We start from the raw sequence: 16,809 nt of genomic DNA, 5'->3' as shown, positions 1-16,809 counted from the left end.
TCTTTTTTAACAGTTCGTATTGCCGTGTTGCAACCCGGTTGCGGGACCCGGAAACCCCTTTCACATCGCACTAATTACCGGGTCGAACCGGCAAGAAACCGGCTTGTACCCGGTAATTAGGTGCGATGTGAAAGGGGTATTATAAACATGAACTTTCTCTTTGCTGCTTATTATTTATCTCCTCCACTCTTACTGCACCCGACAATGTGCCTTATGTACAGTGTAACTTATAACGTCTACCCCTTTCCCACCAAAGTCGCGGGTCAGATCTGGAACTTACCTTGTTCACACGGTGGGCTGACCCGAGATAAGATGCCATCTCCAAGTCACAGGAAAATAGTGATCTCCCCTAAATGCCAGGCTGGAGACCTACAGTGGGGAAAGGGGGTGTCTGCAGAAACAAGTTGTCACTGGGGATAGAGCCTGATTAAGGGCCTGATTCAGAGTTGTTCGCAAACGCAAAATCTTTCTCAAATGGGAAGAACCCTGCTGCACTGCAGGTGGGGCAGATGTAACATGCAAAGAGAGTTACATTTGGGTGGGGTGTGTTCAAACTGAATTCTAATTTGCAGTGTAAATATAAAGCATACAATATATACCCTGTACAGAAACAAATAACTCGCCCAAATCTCTCTCTGCACATGTTACATCTGCCCCACCTGCAGCGCAGCATGGTTTTACCCTTTTGAGAAAGATTTTGCTTTTGTGATCAACTCTAAATCGGGCCCTAAGGATCCAGGGAGCTTGGGGTACTTAAGGGTACTTGTGTATTATCTGGGTGCCAATTTTTTTCATCGGGTCGGAAAAATCGCGTTGATCGCATAGCCTTAAGTTAAGGCATGCAATTTTACACATTGGGCGCCCAGATAATACACAAGTACCTACTTAAGATAAGGGGGGACCAACTAAGGATAAAAACACACACACACCATACACACAGCATATATACATACACACAACAAACACCATACACACAGCATATATACATACACACACACACCATATATACATACACACACATACACACAGCATATATACATACACACAACACAGCATATATACATACACACACACAGCATATAGACATACACACACATACATACACAGCACGCATACAGTAAGGAGCAGATGTGCTTTTATCGTGGCCCCTGTGCAGAGATGGGGACAAGCCTGACTCTGTCTCTTAAAACATATTTGGTGCATCGCTTGCCGGCGATAATGTATCTCCCTGGGGTAAAACTGGAGTGGTCAGGACCATAAAGGGGGGCTGTAATCTCTCCCTCCCAGTAATACATACTTGCCGATGCTCCCGCATTTTGCGGGAGCCTCCCGCTTTAGACCCCAGTCCCCCGGTCCCCCGCAAAGCCCTCCCGATCCCCCGGAATTTCAAAGTCCAGTTTCAAAATCTGGACTGCGCATGCGCTAGTCCGGCGCGATGGGGGGCGGAGCTTGGCACTAGCGTGCATAGTAAGCAGCGCTGCCACGGCGCCCAGCAGACAGAGCCTCCAGGCATGGAGACTTTACCAGCAGCAGCTGCGGAGTCTTCACCTTACCCCCGCATTGAGGAAGCTGCAGGCTGAAGACAGTGGCAGGGGGAGTGACCGGGAGCTAGAACAGGAAGCAGCTCGGAGGACAGGCTGGGGGAGGAGCAGGAGTGCAGTGCTGAGTGCTCCGTTCTCAGGTTAGTGCATGGTGACAGTATTTCTACCTACCTCCAAGCTGGCTGGTACTCTGTGTGTGTGTGTGTGTGTGTGTGTGAGAGCAGCTCTGTGTTTGTTTTGTGTTTATATACTGTATCTTGCCACTGACACCAATATGTGTGTACTGTAGGTGACCTGGGTGTATCTATAAGAGCTGGCAGTGACCCGTGTGTGTGTGTGTGTGTGTGTGTGTGTGTAGGCTGGTAGTGGCCCCTGTGAGTGTGTGTGTGTAGGCTGGTAGTGGCCCCTGTGTGTGTGTAGGCTGGTAGTGGCCGCTGTGTGTGTGTGTGTGTGTGTGTGTGTGTAGGCTGGTAGTGGCCACTGTGAGTGTGTGTAGACTGGTAGTGTCCACTGTGAGTGTGTGTGTGTAGGCTGGTAGTGGCCCCTGTGTGTGTGTGTGTAGGCTGGTAGTGGCCAATGTGTGTGTGTGTAGGCTGGTAGTGGCCCCTGTGTGTGTGTGTAGGCAGGCAGTGACCCCTGTGTGTATGTATGTGTGTGTGTAGGCTGGCAGCAACCCCTGTGTGTGTGTGTGTGTGTGTGTGTGTGTAGGCTGGTAGTGACCCCTGTGTGTGTAGCCTGGCAGTGACCCCTGTGTGTGTATATATGTGTGTGTGTAGGCTGGCAGTGACCCCTGTGTGTGTGTGTATGTGTGTAGGCTGGTAGTGACCCCTGTGTGTGTAGCCTGGCAGTGACCCCTGGTGTGTATATATGTGTGTGTGTGTGTGTGTGTGTAGGCTGGCAGTGACCCCTGTGTGTGTGTGTGTGTGTGTGTGTGTATGTGTGTAGGCTGGTAGTGACCCCTGTATGTGTGTAGGCTGGTAGTGACCCCTGTATGTGTGTAGGCTGGTAGTGACCCCTGTATGTGTGTGTATATAGTTAGGTACTGATCCCTGTTAGTGTGTGTGAGTACACTGGCATTGTGTGTTTGTGTATAGGAGAACACTGTCCTGTGTCTGTCTGTATTTGTGTGTGCGCGTGTGTTATGTGTAGGCTGGTAGCTGGCAGGAGGCTCACCTTTTAGCTGCCAGTCCCCCCCAATCCCCTGCATAGTCCTCCCAAAACCCCCAGAATAATCAATCCCCATCTAAAAATCTGGACAGCACAGCGGAGCCTGGCACAATCATGCCTAAGAGGCCTGCCAAGCACCGCTGCCTGTGGTCCGCACAAGAGCCACCCAGATCAGCAAAGCCTGCTAGTGACCAGCCACCAGAGAAAAAAATGAAAAAAATGGGTGTCACTGCACTTGGCCATGCCCACTTTACTGGAGACCACACCCACCTTCTTTGTAGCCCCACCCCTATCCCGGAGTAGCCACGCCTCTGTCCTGGTTTTAACCATGCACAACGTGTGAGGTATGGAATCTCCCTGAAACCAGTTTCCGAAAGTAGGCAAGTATGCAGTAATAGCTGTTCACACAAAACGTTAGGTAAAAAATGGCAGAGATCTAATGACCATTATCAGTGTTTTCTGGCTACAACCCTGGAAGCTGTGCAGGTCGTGTTTTCTGGTCACTGGACCTGGGTTACACTGGGATACTAGAGTGGATGTCACCTACTGTATATATCCCTAGTGTTTCCTCCTGTGTGTTGTTCAGCCCCTGCATGTTTTAGCTAAGCCAACAAGCCACTGTTGGTTGCAGGCCCATAGATCCCCTCCCCCACCACTGTGCCCAGTGTTGTTTTAGAATATAATTCTTCATCTTGGATCTGCAGGTTCTGGTAGATGCTCCGTGTACCACAGACCGGCATTCCCTTCTAGAGGAGGAGAACAACATCTTCCATCGTATGAGGACAAAGCAGCGTCATAGGTGCCACTGCTGCAGACTATGCTCCTGGTGTAAGTCACTGATACCCAGGTCTCTGTATTATGCCAGGACTTTTAGAACTACAGTATTCAATGATTTTCTTCGGAACGGATCTGGGTAATAATATAATTACAGGTTGAGTATCCCTTATCCAAATATCCGTTCTCCAAATTATTCCAAAAACCATAGTTTCCAAAATGTAAAGGTATTTTTTTGTGCGTATGTGCTAAAAACCTACTGGGTACATCTGCAGCTGGCACTACTGGGGGACATGATATGTAACTGGCACTACTGGGGGACATGATATGTAACTGGGGTACTTGTTTAGTTTCAGGGCGGCAGCGCAAGGACGCTCTAGCTATGAATTCTGGCAGCTTGTCAGCTGCTTAGTTGTTTAGTTTCAGGGCGGCAGCCCGTGCCACCTTACTTCTGTAATGTATGTTATCAGCGTGCTACGCTGACTCCTCCAAGGCAGCCCAGCGCTGCTACTCCTAAGCTCCTGTGAAGCCTAGTGAGCTCCATCTTTGTGATACGTAGGAGCGTCTCAGACGCTCCAGCAGCAATGCAATGATACACTCTCATCTGTGCGCTGACAGGTCATTGTGGCGCTACAATGACCTGTCAGCATAGTGACTCGGCGGCACCTCAGTGCTGACAGTGCGTCTGAATTTTGCACCTTAGTGCTGACAGTGCGTCTGAATTTTGCATCTACTGCTTAGACGCCATAGCATCCAAGTAGTACACGCAAAATCAGCTACTGCTTGGACACAATACAAGAACTGACTGACTACATACAGTGACTAGGCAACATCTGCGCGCTCATAAAGTTACTAGGCAACATCTGGACGGGCAAACATCTGCACGCTCATACAGTTACTAGGCAACATCTGGGCAGGCAAACATCTGCGCGCTCATACAGTTACTAGGCAACATCTGCGTGGTCATACAGTTACTAGGCAACATCTGTGCGGGCAAACATCTGCGCGCTCATACAGTTATTAGGCAACATCTGTGCGGTCAAAGCAGTCTGGCAAGCTGGCAAGATTCATATCTAGAGCAGGCTCGTGCGGCCGCCGCTGGAGCGCCTGAGACACTCCTACGTAACACAAAGATGGAGTAACTCTCCACCGGCGCCATCATGATCCCCATATCACGCAGGCACAAGCGATGTGTGAGAGGCGCTCACTTGACAGGAGGTTAGGGGTAGCAGCGCTGGCCTGCCACGGAGAAGTCAGCGTAAGGTGGCACGCGATGCCGCCCTGAAAATAAACAAGTAGCCTGATGCTGTAAGGTGGCTAGGCAGCTGGCAAGCTGCCAATATTCAAGCTAGAGCGTCTCGTGCTGCCGCCGTGAAACTAAACAAGTACCGTAACTGGCACTACTGGGGACATGATATGTAACTGGCACTACTGGGGACATGATATGTAACTGGCACTACTGGGGACATGATATGTAACTGGCGCTACTAGGGACATGATATGTAACTGGCACTACTGGGGACATGATATGTAACTGGCACTACTGGGGACATGATATGTAACTGGCACTACTGGGGACATGATATGTAACTGGCAATGCTGGGGACATGATATGTAACTGGCACTATTGGGGACATGATATGTAACTGGCACTACTGGGGACATGATATGTAACTGGCACTACTGGGGACATGATATGTAACTGGCACTACTGGGGACGTGATATGTAACTGGCACTACTGGGGACATGATATGTAACTGGCACTACTGGGGACATGATATGTAACTGGCACTACTGGGGACATGATATGTAACTGGCACTACTGGGGACATGATATGAAACTGGCACTACTGGGGACATATGTAACTCGCACTACTGGGGACATGATATGTAACTGGGCCTACTGGGGACATGAAATGTAACTGGCACTGCTGGGGACATGATATGTAACTGGCACTACTGGGGACATGATATGTAACTGGCACTAAATATGTGCAAGTCAGTACCTGAGATAGTACACAGACTTTGTTTCATGTTTTATAACCTTGTTTCATGCACATATATATTATTTGTGTGTATCACACGCAGTGGTGCAAGCAGAAAAAAAGTCTTAGTGGTACTGTGCTGCGTGCTGAAGGCACGCGTCAAAAATGGGCGTGGTTAGGGCGTGGTTAAGGGGGCGTGGTCATATGACACGAGGTGGGAGTGGCTACATGACAAAACTTTAGAGCACAATGACATTTCTGTTTGGGCTTATGCATTGCATCCTGAACACAAAATGTAGGGGTCAGGATCAAAGTGTAGGAGCCAGACAAACCATAAATAGGGATATTGCACGCCGAAGGTGCATGGCAAAAATGTACACAGGACTGCCGGTTACATGTCACACACCCAATACATATTACCCATGCCATAATGCCCATTACACATTATGCCACACATAGTAATGCCCATTACACATGCCACACAATACCTATTACAAATAATACCACACACCGCAATACCCATTACACGTTATATACCAAACACCATTATGCCACGCACTGTAATGCCCATTACATATAATACCACACACCGTAATACCCATTACATACATTACACACGCTGTAATGCTCACTACATAATATACCACATAAGTGCCGCTTACCTACATGCTCGTTGCATGCTCAATGCCAGGGGTTTCAATGTTTCATGCTTACACCCCTGCATATTACCCATGCCATAACGCCATACCACAATACTTGCACCACTGCGGTGAGAAGGGGCAAAGTGGTGGGCTGCGGTTAGAAGGGGCGGGCTGAGTCGAGAAGGGGCGAGGTGGCGGGCTGAGGCGAGAAAGGGAGAGATGATGGGCTGAGGCGAGAAGGGGCGAGGTGGCAGGATGCGGCGAGAAGGGGCGAGGTGGCAGGCTGCGGCGAGAAGGGGCGAGGTGGCGGGCTGAGGTGAGAAGGGGCGAGGTGGCGGGCTGAGGCGAGAAGGGGCGAGGTGGCGGGCTGCGGCGAGAAGGGGCGAGGTGGCGGGATGTGGCGAGAAGGGGCGAGGTGGTGGGCTGCGGTGAGAAAGGGAGAGGTGGCGGGCTGCGGTGAGAAAGGGAGAGATGATGGGCTAAGGTAAGGGGTGAGGTGGTGGGATGAGGCGAGAAGGGGCGATGTGGCGGGCTGCGGTGAGAAAGGGAGATATGATGGGCTGAGGTAAGGGGTGAGGTGGTGGGATGAGGCGAGAAGGGGCGAGGTGGTGGTATATAGTGGTATAAAGAGAGGTGCTGGGATGAAGTGAGAAGGGGCGAGGTGGTGGGATGAGGCAAGTGGGGTGAGGGGCATGCTGACAGGGGGTGAGGTCACATTGACTTGGTGAAAGGGGAAGAGGTGGCAGAGGGTGAGGTAAGAGGGGGTACAAGAGAAAGTAGATCTGTTCTTACTAACATTGGGTGGCTCACAGGGGCCGGCCTCTGCTGGCTGCCACTGCTGCTCACCTGATATGGCATTGCCGCTGATCATATGCTGCCGCCAGTGTCCAGACACCAGCCCCCCTCCCTCTGCTCCTCTCACTATACCTGGCCGCCACTGCTACAGTAGTCTCCTGCTCCCAGCGCCGCTATTGAGGCACAGGCTGCCGGAAGTTGCAGTGACAGGCAGCCTTCCCCTTGCTTCCCCCTGCGGCTCTGTCTCCAGCACGTCGGCAGGAGTGTGATGAGAGTCTGAGCCGCTCGTGCTGCCGCCGTGCCTCGGCTTGATGTCACTGCGCAAACCTGCGCATGCGCAGTGACATGCGTGCTGGGATTTTATGGCGGTACGGGGTACCGGCGCAATATGTTATAGGGTTACGCCGTACCACCCCGTACCGCCACACTTTCACCACTGATCACACGTGTTTGATGTGCATATACAACATAAATGCAAGATATCTCATTCAAATGTAAAAATATTCCAAATTATGGAATAATGCGTTCTGGTCCTGAGAATTTTGGACCAGGAATTAAGGTTATACTTAACCTGTATATCCTTGATGCTGGCTCTTAGATTTTAGAGAATTTTGTTGAGCTCTGCTGTCTCTCTCGTATCCTGATTTATAACATGGTGAACGCCTTCTTTGGTTAGCATCCATGTTTCCACATACATGGCCTGACTTGCACTTGCCTCTTCCTTATCTCGTGCTCTGGTGGTCAGCATAGTATGGCATCTTATGGGCATCTTATGCCCAGGATGCACACACCGGACCCCTCCTCATCAGCTGACACCAAGGCAGGACTAGACATCTACACCATTTACACCTGAAAAGGATGCAGTTCTAGGATTCCCTCCAGTCTCTCTTTACATGTGGTCCCAACATTCTGCCTAAACTGATTGTGATGTCTACTTGACCAGGTGACCTCATTAGAGGCTTAGTATTCCTTAGGTTTAAGTACAGATCACCCCCCCCCCCCCCAAGGGATTGTGGGGTAGATGTATGCAGCAGTGATATGGGAGTAGAAGTGAAACAGAGGAGAAATGGCTCATGGGAACCAATCGGCTGCTCTGTATAATTTTATATTATGCAAATTATAGATGTTACTTCAATGCTGATTGGTTGCCGTGGGCCAATTCTCCTCTGGCTCACATCTCCTCCCTTATCACTGCTTCATTCATCTACCCCCTTGTTACTAGTTTGATGCCTTGAGGCAGTGTGATTGTGCTGGCCCGGGGTCCTGCAGTCTGGACTGGATCCTTCTGAATGTTAGTGATCCTGCATCATTTTTGCTAAAATTATGCTAAGAATTTCAATTTTACTGCATATTAACCCCTTCCCGACATTTGACGTACATTTACGTCATGGCCGGGATGTACTTCCCGACACATGGCATAAATGTACGTCATGGCTTTAAACTGTCTATAGACGCGGTGACAGTTTAAACATGTCTGCTGTCCCTGACAGCAGACATGTCCCTGCATGCCCAGGGGGGGTGGCGATGCCTCCCCCCCGTCGGCGATCGCTGTGATTGGCTGTTCAAATGTGAACAGCCAATTACAGCGTTTTCTGTGTACACAGGGATCGGTGGTGATTGGTGCTGTAAAGTACAGCACCAATCACCACGGGGTGTAAGGGTGACACTGGTGTCACCCCACCTCACCCCACCCGCCCCCAAAGGCCGTGATTGGTTCGTCGGACCGACGGACCAATCACAGCCATGGAGGGTGATTTAAACTAACGGTGACTGCACTGCAGACGCCATTCCGGTCTGGAATTGCGTGCAGTGCGGTCACCGTGCCTATCTGCCGTGATATACTGACCTGATCCTTGCAAATACTTACCTGATCACCTGATCACTGCTTGTAGCGTGCTGGATGCTTCCTGGATCTGACTTCTTGTGACTTCCTGCTGCTGCTGCAGTGTGATAGAGTTATAGATAGAGAGATAGAGAGAGATAAAGAGAGATAGTGACAGAGAGTGCTATATTTTGTGTCTGCTACCCCCCCTTTTTGGGGGTGCAGGGTTTTTTTTATATATATAACTGTCAGTGCTGCTGCTGCAGTGTCATAGAGTGATAGATAGTGAGAGATAGAGAGATAGTGACAGAGAGTGATAGAGAGTGCTATATTTTGTGTCTGCTACCCCCCCTTTTTGGGGGTGCAGGTTTTTTTTTTATATATATAACTGTCAGTGCTGCTGCTGCAGTGTCATAGAGTGATAGATAGTGAGAGATAGAGAGATAGAGAGAGATAGTGACAGAGAGTGATAGAGAGTGCTATATTTTGTGTCTGCTACCCCCCCTTTTTGGGGGTGCAGGGTTTTTTTTATATATATAACTGTCAGTGCTGCTGCTGCAGTGTCATAGAGTGATAGATAGTGATAGATAGTGAGAGATAGAGAGAGATAGTGACAGAGAGTGATAGAGAGTGCTATATTTTGTGTCTGCTACCCCCCCCCCTTTTGTGCTGATCAGTATATCTGTGCTGATCAGCAACTTTTTGGGGGTGCAGGGTTTTTTTTTTTATATATACCTGTCAGTTGCTGCCAGTTGCACTGTCAGTTGCACCAAAGGTTGTGCACCTGCTGCCCCTCACTGGTAATCAGTGTCGCATCAGTGATCACCTTTTTTTTTTTTTGAGGGTGCTGTGGGGTCTTTTTTTAATTTTTTTTTTTACACACACTGTGATTTTGTGGGTGTCCTGTGGCCACTGTGCGCTGATCAGTGACGTACATCACTGATCAGCTTTTTCGGCACAGGGTTGATCTATTTTTTTTTTTTTTTGATCAAATTCCTGTTGCCTTTGAGCGCTGTTCAGTGACAGACATTACTGACCAACATCTGTGCTCAATTTTTGGCGCAGGACCTTTTTTTTTTTTTTTTTTTTTTGCACTACATACACACTACACACTACATACCCCCCCGGGTTGAAATAAAGTTTGTACCCCCCCTACACTATACACGTGTTGAAACATTTCACTACCAGAAACACAAAAATAAAAATGGCATCCCAAATGTCATCCCAAATGTCATCCCAGTCATCCAGAAGAATGTATTCAGCGGAGGAGGCATATGCCATGCTTGCCTCTGACTGAATTTGAAGGATTCATCTTAAGCTCCTCTTCCTCCTCTAGTGATGAGGGACCCCCTCAAAGACGCCCCCGTAGAGCAGCTGAGACCCCCCCCCAATAATTGATCTCGTATGGACCCCACCACCAGACAATTTTGAGCCCCAGGTTCCTGAGTTTTTGGCCATCCCAGGAATCCAATTTGATTCCACAGGTCTCAGAGAAATTGACTTTTTCAAATTATTTTTCTCTGATGATTTTATAAATTTAACGGTGGACCAAACTAATTTATATGTCCAGCAGTTTATTGCTCAAAACCCCACGTTATCATTTGCTAGGTGGACCCCTGTAGATGCAGTAGAGATGATGACGTTTTGGGGTCTGGTGTTTCATATGGGCATAGTAAAAAAGCCAGAAATTAGGCAATATTGGAGTACAGATGTTCTGTACAGCACCCCACTTTACCGTATGGCCATGACCCGGACTCCTTTTGAGTTAATCCTTAAATTTTTGCATTACAACAATAATGCACAGTGCCCACCCAGAGATGATCCCACCTTTGACCGGCTATTCAAAGTCAGGCCGGTCATTGATCATTTCAGTGCCAAATTTGAAGAGATGTACATCCCAGATAAATTCATTTGCATAGACGAGTCCCTTATACATTTTAAAGGAAGGGTTAAATTCCGCCAGTACCTTCCCAATAAGAGGGCAAGGTATGGCATAAAAATGTATAAGCTGTGTGAAAGCACCTCAGGGTACACTCACAGGTTTAGGGTATATGAAGGGAAGGATTCAAGAATTGAACCGCCAGAATGCCCCCCTCCCTCGTAGGTGTTAGTGGAAAAATTGTCTGGGATTTAGTGCACCCCTTCCTGGATAAAGGTTATCACCTCTATGTGGATAACTTTTACACTAGCATCCCCCTGTTTAAGGCCCTTGGTTCAAGAGGTACAGCAGCTTGCGGTACTGTGCGCAAGAACCAAAGAGGCCTCCCAAAAACGCACATTGCCCAAGTAATGAGAAGGGGTGAAAGCAGGGCACAATCCACCGAAAATATGTTGTTGGTCAAATATAAGGACAAGAGGGATGTCCTTATACTGACAACAATTCACGGAGACAGTACCACCTCCGTCCCTGTACAAGGTACCAGTACCCACACCTCAAAACCTAATTGTATCCTGGATTACAATAAGTACATGGACGGAGTGGATCTTTCAGATCAGGTACTGAAGCCGTACAGTGCCCTGTGGAAAACAAAAATCTGGTACAAGAAGCTGGCCGTGTATATCATCCAGATGGCACTGTATAACGCTTACGTGCTATTCCGTTCTACCAGCCAGAGGGGGACATTTATGCACTTTCAAGAGGAAGTCACAAAGAGCCTAATATTTGGGAACCAGCAGGCAGAGGGCCCCAGTACTTCTAGTACTGGCCCCCGTATTGTACCAGGGCAGCATTTTCCTGATGAAATCCCCTCCACTGGAAAAAAGGGCAGGACACAAAAAAGGTGCAAAGTTTGCTATAAAAAGGGAATAAGAAAGCAAACTATTTTCCAGTGTGACACTTGCCCCGACAAACCCGGCCTATGTATAAAGGAGTGTTTTAAAATATACCACACATCTATGGATTATTAGGTTCATCATTTCACCGTGCTTCGGGGGTCTTGCTAATGCCACATAGCACCCACCATTCATTCCACCAGAATCTGAGCCGCAAAATCCAAAAATCACTCCTTCCCTTCTGAGTCCTGCCATGCACCCAACTGGTATTTTTTGGTCACATGTGAGGCATTTCCGTACTCGGGAGAAATTGGGGCACAGATTTTGGGGTGCTTTTTCTCCTTCATACCTTATGAAAATGAAAAATTTTGAGCCAGAACTGCATTTTTGTGTAAAAAAATGTAATTTTTCATTTGCACAGCCCAGTTGTATCAAAATTGGTGAAACCCCTGGGGGTTTTAAATGTACACTATACCCCTAGATGAATTCCCTGAGGGGTGTAGTTTGCAAAATGGGGTCACTTGTGGGGGGGTTCCACTGTATTGGTGCTTTGGGGGTCTTGCTAATGCGACAGCACCCACCAACATTCCACCAGGATCTGTGCTGCAAAATCCAAATATCACTCCTTCCCTTCTGAGTCCTGCCATTTTTTGGTCACACATGAAGCATTGCCGTACTCGGGAGAAATTGGGGCACAGATTTTGGGGTGCTTTGTCTCCTTCATTCCTTGTGAAAATGAAAAATTTTGAGCCAGAACTGCATTTTTGTGTAAAACAATGTAATTTTTCATTTGCACAGCCCAGTTGTATCAAAATTGGTGAAACCCCTGGGGGTTTGAAATGTACACTATACCCCTAGATGAATTCCCTGAGGGGTGTAGTTTGCAAAATGGGGTCACTTGTGGGGGGGTTCCACTGTATTGGTGCTTTGGGGGTCTTGCTAATGCGACATAGCACCCACCAAGATTCCACCAGAATCTGTGCTGCAAAATCCAAATATCACTCCTTCACTTCTGAGTCCTGCCATTTTTTGGTCACACATGAAGCATTGCCCTACTCGGGAGAAATTGGGGCACAGATTTTGGGGTGCTTTGTCTCCTTCATTCCTTGTGAAAATGAAAAATTTTGAGCCAGAATTGCATTTTTGTGTAAAAAATTTTATTTTTCATTTTCACTGCCCAGTTGTACCACAATTGGTGAAACCCCTGGGGGTTTGAAATGTACATTATACCCCTAGATGAATTCCCAGAGGGGTGTAGTTTGCAAAATGGGGTCACTTGTGGGGGGCTTCCACTGTATTGGTTCTTCGGGGGTCTTGCTAATGCGACATAGCACCCACCAAAATTCCACCAGAATCTGAGCTGCAAAATCAAAAAATCACTCCTTCCCTTCTGAGTCCTGCCATGCACCCAACTGGTATTTTTTGGTCACATGTGAGGCATTGCCATACTCGGGAGAAATTGGGGCACAGATTTTGGGGTGCTTTTTCTCCTTCATACCTTATGAAAATGAAAAATTTTGAGCCAGAACTGCATTTTTGTGTAAAAAAATGTAATTTTTCATTTGCACAGCCCAGTTGTATCAAAATTGGTGAAACCCCTGGGGGTTTGAAATGTACACTATACCCCTAGATGAATTCCCTGAGGGGTGTAGTTTGCAAAATGGGGTCACTTGTGGGGGGCTTCCACTGTATTGGTGCTTTGGGGGTCTTGCTAATGCGACATAGCACCCACCAAAATTCCACCAGAATCTGTGCTGCAAAATCCAAATATCACTCCTTCCCTTCTGAGTCCTGCCATGCACCCAAATGGTATTTTTTGGTCACATGTGAGGCATTGCCATACTCGGGAGAAATTGGGGCACAGATTTTGGGGTGCTTTTTCTCCTTCATACCTTATGAAAATGAAAATTTTTTAGCCAGAACTGCATTTTTGTGTAAAAAATTTAATTTTTCATTTTCACTGCCCAGTTGTACCACAATTGGTGAAACCCCTGGGGGTTTGAAATGTACATTATGCCCCTAGATGAATTCCCAGAGGGGTGTAGTTTGCAAAATGGGGTCACTTGTGGGGGGCTTCCACTGTATTGGTGCTTCGGGGGTCTTGCTAATGCGACATAGCACCCACCAAAATTCCACCACAATCTGAGCTGCAAAATCCAAAAATCACTCCTTCCCTTCTGAGTCCTGCCATGCACCTAACTGGTATTTTTTGGTCACATGTGAGGCATTGCCATACTCGGGAGAAATTGGGGCACAGATTTTGGGGTGCTTTTTCTCCTTCATACCTTATGAAAATGAAAAATTTTGAGCCAGAACTGCATTTTTGTGTAAAAAAATGTAATTTTTCATTTGCACAGCCCAGTTGTATCAAAATTGGTGAAACCCCTGGGGGTTTGAAATGTACACTATACCCCTAGTTGAATTCCCTGAGGGGTGTAGTTTGCAAAATGGGGTCACTTGTGGGGGGCTTCCACTGTATTGGTGCTTTGGGGGTCTTGCTAATGCGACATAGCACCCACCAAAATTCCACCAGAATCTGTGCTGCAAAATCCAAATATCACTCCTTCCCTTCTGAGTCCTGCCATGCACCCAAATGGTATTTTTTGGTCACATGTGAGGCATTGCCATACTCGGGAGAAATTGGGGCACAGATTTTGGGGTGCTTTTTCTCCTTCATACCTTATGAAAATGAAAAATTTTGAGCCAGAACTGCATTTTTGTGTAAAAAATTTAATTTTTCATTTTCACTGCCCAGTTGTACCACAATTGGTGAAACCCCGGGGGGTTTGAAATGTACACTATACCCCTAGATGAATTCCCTGAGGGGTGTAGTTTGCAAAATGGGGTCACTTGTGGGGGGCTTCCACTGTATTGGTGCTTTGGGGGTCTTGCTAATGCGACATAGCACCCACCAAAATTCCACCAGAATCTGAGCTGCAAAATCCAAAAATCACTCCTTCCCTTCTGTGTCCTGCCATGCACCCAAATGGTATTTTTTGGTCACATGTGAGGCATTGCCGTACTCGGGAGAAATTGGGGCACAGATTTTGGGGTGCTTTGTCTCCTTCATTCCTTGTGAAAATGAAAAATTTTGAGCCAGAACTGCATTTTTGTGTAAAAAATTTAATTTTTCATTTTCACTGCCCAGTTGTACCACAATTGGTGAAACCCCTGGGGGTTTGAAATGTACATTATACCCCTAGATGAATTCCCTGAGGGGTGTAGTTTGCAAAATGGGGTCACTTGTGGTGGGGTTCCTAACTTTTAGCATTTTATGGTGCCTAGAAACCTACATGGTGCCTAAAAAATAATCTCTTAAAAAGGAGGCTCCAAAATCAAGTAGGTGCTCCTTCTATTATGAAGCCTGTGGTTTGGTCAACGTGCACACTAGGGCCACATATAGGATATTTATGAAAACAAAAGTATTGGGGGAATCAATTTTTAGTCACATTTCTCTAGTAAAATCTACTGTGTTCCTTAGAAAAATGTATTAAAATTGCAAATCTGCAAAAAAAATGAAATTTTGAAATTTCACCTACACTTTGTTTTAATTCCTGTGAAACACCTAAAGGGTTAACAAACTTCCAAAATGCTGTTTTGAATACTGTGAGGGGTGCAGTTTTTGAAATGGCATCATTTATGGGGGTGTCTCACATACAAGTCCCTCAAAGTCACATCAGAACTGAACTGGTCCCTAAAAAAATCAGTGTTTGAAATTTTCTTGAAAATTTGAGAATTTGCTATTCATATTTTAAGCCTCCTAGTGTCCAAAAAAATTAAAAGGAGGTTGAAATAATGATGGCAACATAAAGTAGACATATGGTCTATGTTAGTTAATAACTATTTTGAGTGGTATGATTATTTGTCTCACAAGCAGAAAATTTATCATTTTGAAAATTGCAAAATTTTCCATTTTTTTATGACATTTTGGTATTTTTCACAAAAAAACACAGACTGTATCGACCCAAATTTACCAATAACTTGAAGTACAATGTGTCACGAGAAAACAATCTCAAAATCACTGGGATAAGTAAAAGCAAAAAAAAGTTATCCCCACTTAAGTGATACCTGTCAGATTTGAAAAAAAGGGCTCTGTCAGGAAGGCAAAAACAGGCTGCGGCGGGAAGGGGTTAAATGGCAGAGGGTTTTTTTGTAGTGTGGCACTACAAGTATCAGCTACTCTGAAGTGATTATGGAAAACTTCCATTTCTTCTATCTTGCCACAACTTTTTTAATGTTTGTATCAGGTGGTTCTCTAAAAAGATACTTACAAATCATCGGGACGGCTGGAATTCAGACAAAAAGTGCTCAATCGCCTATAGTGAGCAATTCTGTGTGAAACCAGCCTCTGTAGGGTGCAAAATCGGCGTTTAAGCTATGTGGGAACGGCACCTCGCACCCTAGGATCGACCCCCTATACTGTGTGTGTTTCCTTGCTATTCTTGTTATGTTATTCTAGAGGTAGAATGTTGCCACCGTTCAGATTGTCTTGTATAGAGAATGATTCTCTCTTATTTCCCCACAGATCCGGCCTTCGGGCTGCGGCACCAGGAGGAGAGGTGGTGTACACCACTTGCTCTCTTTCCCAACTCCAGAACGAGTGCGTAGTGGAGAGAGCCCTTGAGCTGGTGGCCTCGGAGTATGGAGTCCATGCCGAGATCCAGAACCTCCGATCCTTCCGGGATGTGTTCAGAAATACTTTTAATTTCCACACAAATTGCCACATAGGGGAGTTGGTCGTTCCGCATCTCACTGCAAACTTTGGACCTATTTACCTCTGTAAGCTGCTCCGCATGCGATAACGACATGCATGGAACACGGTAGAAGAGAGACTGGAGGGAATCCTAGAACTGCATCCTTTTCAGGTGTAAATGGTGTAGATGTCTAGTCCTGCCTTGGTGTCAGCTGATGAGGAGGGGTCCGGTGTGTGCATCCTGGGCATAAGATGCCCATAAGATGCCATACTATGCTGACCACCAGAGCACGAGATAAGGAATAATAAACGACATTCTTATATTAACTATTGTGTGATATTGCCTTTGGCGTCTTCTCCTGGTAAGTGAATCCATAATAAATCTGCCAGGAACCTATTTTCTACAACAAAACGAAAATGCCCATAAAAATAAATTATAGATTTGATTGTAAATATCATAAACATTAAGTGATTTCATTGTGGAGTCATTTATTTTTTTTGCACCTTTTTAAAAACACCGACCTACATACAAGCGATTTTTATAAGAAATAAACAATAGAAAGGTTGGATGAATTGACATTATGGGCCCGATTCAGTCCTGCTCGTATTGTTGCAGCC

The 16,809-nt window shown here is 46.6% G+C and overlaps 1 long non-coding RNA gene across 1 annotated transcript; it reads left to right on the top strand.

Annotated features, from left to right (window-relative positions):
* The first annotated feature begins 1,567 nt into the window (after window positions 1-1,567).
* Window positions 1,568-16,704, top strand: LOC146058921 (uncharacterized). The gene is made up of 3 exons (XR_014470041.1): window positions 1,568-1,681; window positions 3,413-3,536; window positions 16,024-16,704. It is a non-coding gene; the product is annotated as an uncharacterized LOC146058921 (long non-coding RNA).
* The last annotated feature ends 105 nt before the right edge of the window (window positions 16,705-16,809 follow it).

Source organism: Crinia signifera, chromosome 2, assembly GCF_055691185.1.
Source record: "Crinia signifera chromosome 2, ASM5569118v1, whole genome shotgun sequence".
Taxonomy (NCBI): domain Eukaryota; kingdom Metazoa; phylum Chordata; class Amphibia; order Anura; family Myobatrachidae; genus Crinia; species Crinia signifera.
This window is presented reverse-complemented; position numbering and strand designations above follow the sequence as displayed.